We start from the raw sequence: 10,370 nt of genomic DNA on the forward strand, positions 1-10,370 counted from the left end.
GGAACACAACCACACCTTTATGTTTCAGAAAGTCCTGATACATCTAACTTTCCTTTCTGGAAGGTTAAATTAAAAACAAAATAATATGTATTGTTTGTTGCTTCTATCAAAGAGAGGGGATACTCTGAAAAGCTAACAAAACCATTTACTGAATTTATTCATAACCTGAAAGCACAGCAGGTTTAAAATTTTTATCACTCACAGTAGTCAAAATTTTCATGCTGTTTCCTAAGGGAACATATATGTACTTGTCTTGAAGTAATTCGTAGAAAAGACCTGTAAATTTCACAGTAAAAATCAACACTAAGTTAAGGGTAGTCAGAAATTCCACAAACAGTGGAAAAATTGTTTATTGTCAAAGAAACTTGTCTTAGTGATTAGCAGAAAACATAAATCAAGTTATATTTCACAAAGCAAAATGAAATAAAGTTCTCAAAAGTTCTTCAAAAAACCACAAAAACAAAACCAAAAATCTTCCCCCAAAATAGTAAAAATATGAAAACCCTATTGAAAAAACGAATAACCAAAATCAAAAGCAGACCTATAGATACACAACTGGAGCAAAAGTAAATCAGGTAATGAGAAGAACTTAGCACCAAACAAAGCAAAAATCATCAGCCAACATATAAAGTCCAAAAAAACTCTTAGTGGAATCAGAACTGAAACTTAGCAGCTTAATGAACCACATTTCCTTTTCAGAACATCAAATAAACTTTTACTTGGTGACATCACGTGAGTGAAAAAGCCTTTTAATTAAAAATTCTGTTCATGGAAAAGTAGCAAATATTGTACTATTGAGAAGAAGAGTAAGAATTGCGTACTAGACTTATCCAAACACTAGATATCATCTAATGATAATTAAAAAAACCCCCAGCAATTAAAGACATAGGAACAAATTTAAATGGTTTTTCAAAGGCTGTTTCTCCTAGGATAATCAGATAGTTTTCTATAGTCAAGAGAAATGTGATTTATCTAATCTACCCAGATTTTAATAAAACATTTAGTTTAGCACCTCATGGGAAATTATTAATGATGATGAATAAGATGGGCCAAAGAACTGTAAATTGTGTAAATGAATAAATGAGAGACAAGAAAATTATTCTAAGAGAGGGCTGTGAGACTTGATAGAATTTGTTTATAGAGTTCCTCATGAATTTGTCTTTGATCATTTTAAGGTGACTGATATTAGCAACTAGCTCAAAGATCTATTCTAATTATATGGTGATGTGAGATGCTATTAATGCTGAAGATTAAAATAGCAAATGGAAAGATTTGGATGACCTTGAAAGGTTGAGCAATAATTTGACTTTAAAAGGTTTATGTGCAAGTTAAAATAAAGGATTATTTTCTAGTTTTTCTCTGCCTACTGTAGATATTATTCATCCCACCACTTTGTGTTGATCTTATCCCCCAAGTATAGTATGAATTATGAACCAAAAGTGTTTATAAAGATGCCATTTAAAGCTGTTTGTGGAAATGGAAGCCCACTGCCGGAAAAGTGACTGAAGAACTTGTTAAATGGGTTAACACCTTTGGAATAATAAAGGTTTTGTATCCCCTATCAAAAATGAGTTCAAAATTTAAAAAATAAAATAAAATTCCAAGGGAAAACCTTTTTAAATACACAGAACAAGATTTACATGAAGATTTTTGAAATTTCAGATAATCATAAAACCAGTACTTTCTGTGAAGAAATTAAATGGTTTAGTGCTATTGTAGGTTGACTTCTAGGAAAAAGGGGCAAAATAAGGGTACTTTTGAGACAGTACTTTAGTTTTGGAGGTCATACATAAAAGAATGTGTTGATGAATTATTTCAGCAACACAAGAAATCTCATCCAGTATTTGGTTTCTAAAATGCTTTTTTAATATGAAATAGAATACTTACATACAGGTAAGAATTGATTCAGAGCTGTGATGTATCAGTCATGTAATCTGATGAAAAAGTATAGAAATTTGAAAACTTCTGTTTTCAATGAATCAGAATTTATTTACATTTTCCGTTTTACCTGTTTTGAATTCTTTATTCTTGGAGTTCTCATGAAATGTTCTAGGGTATTCCTGGAACCAAAGTTATTTTATGGACAATTAATTATTGTAGCTCATCCTGCTTGTCTTTTTGAAGTATTGACCCATTAGACTTCTTCCAGTCCTCTGGAGCTTCCCTAGTTTTCCAAGACTTATTGAAAAATCAATGTCAATTGTCTAGGGAGCTCTCCAGCCAGCTCTTTTAAAATTATTGAATGCCAGACAAATTTTAAACTACCTAGTTTTAGTAGTTGCTGCTTAACAACCTCCAGAGTTATTGTGGGAGTAGGAGATATTTCATCATCATCATCATCACCTGATATGAATCTACCACTTTGATTTTTCTAACTACAAGGGGAGTCATGAGTATATTTCTGCTTCTTATGCATTATTAATGCCATAGTCATGTGGTTTTTTTATATGAATAGATGAATACAAGCTCCAGGATTGCTTTATCATTTGCTATTTTATTATGGAGAATTCCCACTTTCCTATTTATAATTGTTATCAAATTAATTTTGTCTGAATCTTAATATAGTAATTAAAGTAGCTATTTGTGTATACATTTTTATTAAATTACTGATTTCTTTAGATGGTTAAGCAAAAGATACCAAACCTCAGAAACCCACAAAGCAACTTGTCTCAACAGCTGAGTTGTCTTGCCTTAGAATATTGTGGGAAAAGTATTATCTTGCATTGGGTTTTGGTATGGGTTCAGGGTATAATATCTTCACAAACTCAATCTGATGAAAATATTCCTTGTGCTCCCCTGAAGTATTTCTTTAGACACAGCATTTCTCAGTTCTATTTCCTGTACTTGAAGGAAGTTTCCTTTTCTTTCTCTCCAACAAATGCACGATGCTTCCCCTTTTCAGGAGTTCATGCAGGCCTTTTCATTCTTTAAGATAGTTATAATAATACCAGCTGCTTTCCTGAGACACCTGCTACACTGGAATTATTATTAATATTTTGAAGTATTGGACTCATGGACTCGTAAGGGATTGTTCCTGCATTCTTCTTTTCACAGACACTGTATGAAAGATTAATTTGAACAAGTATTCATTATTAATGTGCATTTAGAAGCAGATTCATTGCATGCTAAAGCAAACATTTGAAATAGGTCAGATGACTCATGCTTGGAGAATGTCCATTTCTTTTATTACTGCCTCTGGGTGTAAATTCAAATGGACACATATGTAGCTAAAACAGGTAAAACTTATCTTATTTTCTGATCACTTTGCACACTGACAGTACTGCTATTGTATGGCTTTTCAAGAATGATTTTAACTTCTGTCATAATGTAGCTATATTCAAGTCAAAATTCATCATTTATTTTCAATTGTCAGTATGTCTTGTGCCTTGTTAATAGTTTCAGTCTTGACTATCACAAATGCCTTATCAATAGTTCTGCTAATACTATATCTGAAGCATTTTACACAAGCCAGGTAGTCATCTTGATTTGTTGGCATATCAAAAAACAAACACATTTCACGCTTTAAAAATGGGTTTGGCTTCCCTAGTGCTTTCTGAGATGAGGCTGTAATTTTTATTAAACAAATTCTTCCAGGGAAGTACTCCAGAGAAAATTCATAAATTTGTCTCTGCTGATATGTGCAATGATATTCAGATTAATTTCTGAATTTCCACTGACCAGTACTTTGGAAAACTGTAGCTGATACTTTATGATAATGAAACCAAGTGCCCTTTAGCTGTACTTGCATCTCCAGAACTTTGTGAATTAATTTTTCAAAGAATCTTCTTCCGCTAAACCCTCTTTACTCCTTAGAGATTTCATCTTTTGGTTTTAGACTATTGTAATTCTGATCAGTAAATAGAGAGGCAAAGCATTCTCACTTTTCCCTTCTTGTATTATTTGAAGCTTTAATTTTCCTTCTTTACCTGAATCTTCTTACTGTTTAAACTTACTTTCAGACTATCTTCTTCTGTGATGGCTTTTAAGTACTGTGAAGCTGTGGCAGTAGCCCCATGTGCAGCCACAAGGTGAAAGTATCAAACTATGCAATTATGCAGACATTGACACTCAATGAATAGAAGCCATCTCTCAAAACAAATATATTATCTCTCAGCTCATTACCTTATTCCAAGGACCTGGAGAGAAAGAGGTATCTTCAGAGAGTCATTTCACTTCCCAGGGAATGATTTTGAAAGAGATTAATTACTGCCCTGAAGAGTATTAGTTCATTATGCTTAACTTTAGGAATGTCAGACAAAACTATCTACATGTAAATTAATTGCCCACAACTACTTTCACAGTCAGAGGAGAAACAACTATTATATGTTTCTGTTGACTATTTCAGATAATGGAATAATAAAATCATTTAGGTTGGAAAAGACCTTTAAAATCACAGCATTCAAATCCAACACTATTAAGTCCACCATTAACAAATGTCCCTAGTTCCAGATCTACATGACTTTTAAATACCTCCAGGGATGGTGACTCGACCACTTCCTTGGACAGTCTGTTCCAATGCTTGACAACTGTGAAGAATTTTTTTCCAACATGCAAACTGAACCTTTCCTGGCACAAGGTGTGGCTGTTTCCTCTCATCCTATAAATTGATATTTGGGAGAAGAGACTGACACCCACCTCACTCCAGCCTCCTTTCAGGTGGTTGTAGAGAGTCAAAAGGTCTCCCTTGATCCTTGTTCTCTCCAGAATAAATGGCTCAAGTTCACCCAACTGTTCTTCATAGGACTTGTTCTTTAGACCCTGCTCCAGTTGATATGTATTTTAAGATGAGAAGAAAGACATTCTAAAGGACGATTTCTCTTAGGATGCTGTTGTTATAAACTACAATAATCTGCAACTTGAGATGTGATAATGATTAACTTGTTGCAGATATTGGTCAAAGAAATCCTATCCAAGGAGATTCTTTCTGTCTTGAAGAACCAGGTGGCTAGTTTGAGCTCAAAACACAGTACTTAAGATATTTCATTAAATCAGGATGAACTCCACTGGGTGTGAATATGAGTTTTTGTACTGCTACTAATGGGGAAGATACAGATCCCACATTCTCCTGGCTAATATCTGTGCAAACACTATGGTGGAAATATAGTTTAATTAATTCCTGTCTGGCATTTACATTCTGTTTACATTTTACCTCTGATCCTATTTACCTCCACTTCTATAAAGCTGTTCCTTTTGGAATACCAGCACAGTGTTTTCTTATTCTGTTTGCATATAAAAATACAGTCCAGTTGTATTCAGTCACACATAGCACCTAATAGAGAAGACAGCCCCTCTTCATTTGCCAGGATTATGACCTATAAGAAATTCTTTTGAGTTGAATAAGTGAGGAAACCTTAGCATTCTTTATGCCAGACACATTTGAGCACTGAGAGCTCAATACTGGCATGTGTGCAACATAGGGGTCTTGATAATGGAGTTACCTGAGGGTATTTTTTTTCAGCTTGATTGTTTGTAGGGATTTGTCTGTTCTTTGTGGGGGTTTTAGTTTGGCTTCTTGTTTTTTTGAGGAGTGAGGGTAGGGTGGTATATTTTCCTTTTCAAGCCAATTAAGAAAATAAAACACTTTTTTTTCTAATTTCCCAAAGCCCTGAGGACATAAAAGTTTTATGAAGTTATTGAAAAGATATATTTACAAATCAAAGTAACTGGAAAAAATGCTTCTCTTAAGTAAATGAGATAAGCCAATGAGCTACTAATATTTACTCAAATTTATCACAGAATAAACTCCAAAGATCAGAATATTTCTGATTTCAGGCATATCAAGAATAAGAAAAGAACTTTGAATTGATTATTAATATAGATTTACAGATTTGTTTGTCTACGAATAGCCCATGTTCTCTTCTCTCACTGTTCATTAACCTCTAGTATATTTTTCCCCTTACAAAATGAGAATTTTGTTTTAATATTAAGATCATAATTGGCCTAGATTCTACAATTAACTTATAACTATTCCTGTCTGGGACAAAATATTTTGGACATTTTTACTCAGGATTGAAACAGTTTCTCCTTAAATTTTCAAAGGAATTTAGACATTTCTAAACACAAGCCTAACCCTAACCCTAACCCTAACACTAACCCTAACCCCTTACCCTAACACTAACCCTAACGCTAACCCTAAACGCTAAACCTAACCCCAACCCTAACATTAACCCTAAACCTAACCCTAAACCTAACCCTTACTCTAATCCTTACCCTAACCCTAACACCTAACCCTAAACCTAAACCTAACCCTATCCCTAAGCCTAACCCTAAGCCTAAGCCTAACCCTAACCCTAACCCAAACAGTAACCCTCACCCTACCCCAACCCTACCCCTAACCCTATTCTTAAACCTAAGCCTAAACCTAAGCCTAAGCCTAAACCTAACCCTACCCCTAACGCTAAGCTTAACCCTCACCTTAACCATAACCCTAACCTAAGCCGAAGCCTAAGCCTAAGCCTAAACCTAACCCTACCCCTAACGCTAAGCTTAACCCTCACCTTAACCGTAACCCTAACCTAAGCCGAAGCCTAAGCCTAAGCCTAAACCTACCCCTAATGCTAAGCTTAACCCTCACCTTAACCGTAACCCTAACCTAAACTGAAGCCTAAACCTAAGCCTAAACCTAACCCTACCCCTAACACTAAGCTTAACCCTCACCTTAACTGTAACCGTAACCCTAACCCTAAGCCTAACTCTAACCCTAACCCTGATCGCATATTGGAGATTATTAGAATCTAGGTTTTGCCTACTACATTCCACTTTATTGTCATGTGCGATTTTGTGCTTTTCCCAAAAAGTATTGTAAGGTCTAATGTAAGCTTTAAAAGCAATATCAGAGTCCAGTACATATAAAAATTTAATTACATTGAACTATTGATTCAGTTATAATATTCATAATTATTTTCAGTACAAACAGACAGAACAATATTCATTAATATAAATTACATATGTTCTTTAAGGCTACATTAATGTTCTCTGTTATTGATGTACTTGAGAGTGTATCTGTATATCATTTTATGATTTGTGAAGCATCAGTAACCTTTTTTGATATTCTGATTAAAGTGATATTAGATTAACATTTCATAATATTGAAATATTGTGGTTTTTTTCTCACTAGACAATCATATTTAAATTAATAAAACTCATTGAGTTACTGAAGCAAAATCATTAAACAACACTAACATCTTTTACGACTAGAAAGAAAGAGGATCTTTTGTAGTATTCTTGCTAGTATTATCTCTTTATTATAATCCCAGTCTCTGTCCTGGGAAACTAAAAACAATATGTTATAGAAAAAAAATATGCTGGAAAATCTTCTAAACACATATTTGTCAGAAATCTAATTTGCTTTTCATAAGAATTTTAAACCATCCATCAATGCACATATCACTACTTCATTGGAATCATCAATAAATGTCTTTAAAACCATTATATAGAATTCTTTTATGGCAGAAAAATTTATATTGGTCTCTTCACAAACTGTCCTAAACTCATTAACTTAAATCTTTCCATCCCATAAATGATCACATTTCAAGGCTTCATATTGCATATCAGAGAATTAATAGAACAAAAGAATTAATAAAATGTGAAAATGCTTTCAGCTTTCAAATTATAGCATTATATTTTCTATGCCAACCAAAAAAGTTCATAAATAAGGACTTACAAGAATCTATCTCATTTCTACCTACATAAGTGCTGAAAGTATTTGGGAAATAGCAAAAATATTTTAAAGGTGTTTATAACAAAGAATAAAAGAAATACTATTTTTTTACAAGAGCTATTGATGTTTTTCTGATTAAATACTGACTACTTCCAAAGATGGATCATAAACAATTATTTTAAAAGGATTTATCTTGCACCTGTCCAGCAGGTTCTAACAAGAAATGTTATCATGAATTAGCCTATATATTCGTTTCAATAGGTGTTGAAATTTTTTTCAGTACATTTGTTTTCTGAGGAAACAACGTGACTCCCATGCACTATGATACCCACCAGAGCAAAGAACCTGTAATTTTTAGAAAGTATTCTGGTTTTTTCCTACAACACAGTATGTACATCCTTGGAGACAAAATTTAGGAGATATTTCTTTCTGAATAAATCCAAATTTAAAATCTTACTCCTGGTTTTATTTGAAGAATTACAATTTATTTTATTACAACAATTTATTTTATTACACCATTCTTTAAAACATCTGCACCGTTCATAGTGTAGCAAAACTATAATTGCTATGAATGTGTTTCATCCTAAGTGAAAATCTTCTCTACGTGAACACAAATACGAAAGAGCTGGATGTCTAAACACAACAGACACCATATTATTTTAATTTAAAGTTTTTTTAACAGTTGTCAGTAATGATTATGCTAGGAGCAATGCCAGCACAGCTTCTAAATTAAACATACTTTTATTTAGAAGTAGTCATTGCCTTGTAGAGAAAAAATACATTTTTTTTATTTTTGTTTCTTCTACTGAAATTTTTGGAGTCCTTTCCTCTTGAGCTCACATCAATATAGGATTTACTTTGTCTCATATAATTCTTAAGTATAAAGAGTTGGAAAGGCAAAAGTATCAAATTTAGCAGAAATTTAAATCACAGATATGTTGTTCTAAGGTAAGAAAGCTTGAGATGACTGGAGAAAAAAAGGCCATGCTATTCCTTAAGAGGTAATCTTTATCTGATCTCAGTGCTCAGGATATTGGTGGCCATCCTCACAACCGAAACTTTTTTTAAGGGTTTTAATCTGTTCTTGCTTTTTCCCCTCAGAAATAAATTGTTCCTCTATTTTGTCCTGTTGCCTCAAAGGGATTTTGTAAATTCACCAAATTATGACTCTCTGTAGACAACAAATTATTCTTATCAAGATGGTCATGGCGCAAATGTGTTCACTGTGTCCAAACAGACTGATTATGCTGTTAATTATAAAGATCACGCTGAATTTTATATTAAAATGGGACATTCAAAGCCTATAATACTTAACTTCGTGTAAACACTGTAAGTACGTGAAAATAATGTTCATTAATTTCAATTCTTGTGTTCATGAGCCCTGTTTATAGAGCTGGTAAATCAGCATCAAATATTTTAAATGTTTCACTATGTATTGCATTGCATTCTGCTCTTAATATGGGGGTTTTGTATGGGGTTTGGGGGTTTTTATTTTGCTTCTTTTTCTTCTTTGCAAAAGGGGCAGAATTGCTGCTATTTTCAAACCCTTTCAATCAGTTTAGGAACCTAACACTGTTTTGTGATTTCAAGGTATTGGTAACATTACTGTGCATCATATCACCTGTGATATATTCACTGTGATCTCTGTTTCAGTTAAAACATTACTAATTATTCCATTTTGTAGTCACTACTTACGTCCCTCCAACTGTCCTTTGTTGAGTATTGTTTTAGCATGACTTCACCTAGAATTGTGTTTTGTCTTGCTTTGCTTAGCTTGTGTGTCACATTAAACTCTATTCATTTTTTAACTATCTATTACTGTCATTGCTGACCAATTTCTTACTGTCACTTGGACTGTTCCTAGAGAAGAAGACACTGAAGGGAGATCTCATTGTGGTCTTCAACACCATCATGAGGTGAAGTAAAGGAACAAATCCTCATTTGTTTGCTCTCTTTACCAGTGGCAGGACTCAAGGAAATGACATGATGCTGATTTGAAGGGCATTTAAGTTTGATATCAGGAAAAAAGTTTTTCACCCAGGGGGTGATTAGGCACAGGAACAGACTCCCCAGGGAAGTAGCCACAGCAAAAAGCCTGACAGGGTTCAAGAAGTGTTTGGACAATGCTCTCAGGCACATGGTGTATCTCTTGGCATGTCCTGTTCAGGGCCAGGAATTGTACATCCATGATTCTGATGGGTCCCTTCCAATTCATCATTTTCTACGATTCTGTGATCTCTATAGTGATCAGCAGTATTAGCCTTATACTGCAGATTGTCTGTATATCACTTTTTAGATCCTTATTTTCATTAGGTAGAAGAATTCACTTTTTGCTTTATTTCATCAAAAAATTTTCTCTAATTATGTTACAGAAATATTTTATTATATTTGTTTCATATCTCAACTACTGCTTGCTTACTTGTAGGGTATATAGAGCTCTATCCAGAGAGAAAATTTCTCATATACAATTCAAACCTGTTTTATTTGGTCTTCTTGATCTAAAGCACATAAGTTGCAGAGTTGTGTGCACAACTGATGCAAGCAGCAAACTCTGAGAAAACACAAAGAGATTAACCATTCACTGATGTCAAACAGTAGGGTAAATCATAATCACAGATTATTCACAACTACCAAAATAAACAGGTCTGTCACCTCTGATCTGATCAGCTCAGTCAGGTGACCAGCAAGAGAAAGAATGCTCTATGACACT

Source organism: Passer domesticus, chromosome 3, assembly GCF_036417665.1.
Source record: "Passer domesticus isolate bPasDom1 chromosome 3, bPasDom1.hap1, whole genome shotgun sequence".
Taxonomy (NCBI): Eukaryota; Metazoa; Chordata; class Aves; order Passeriformes; family Passeridae; genus Passer; species Passer domesticus.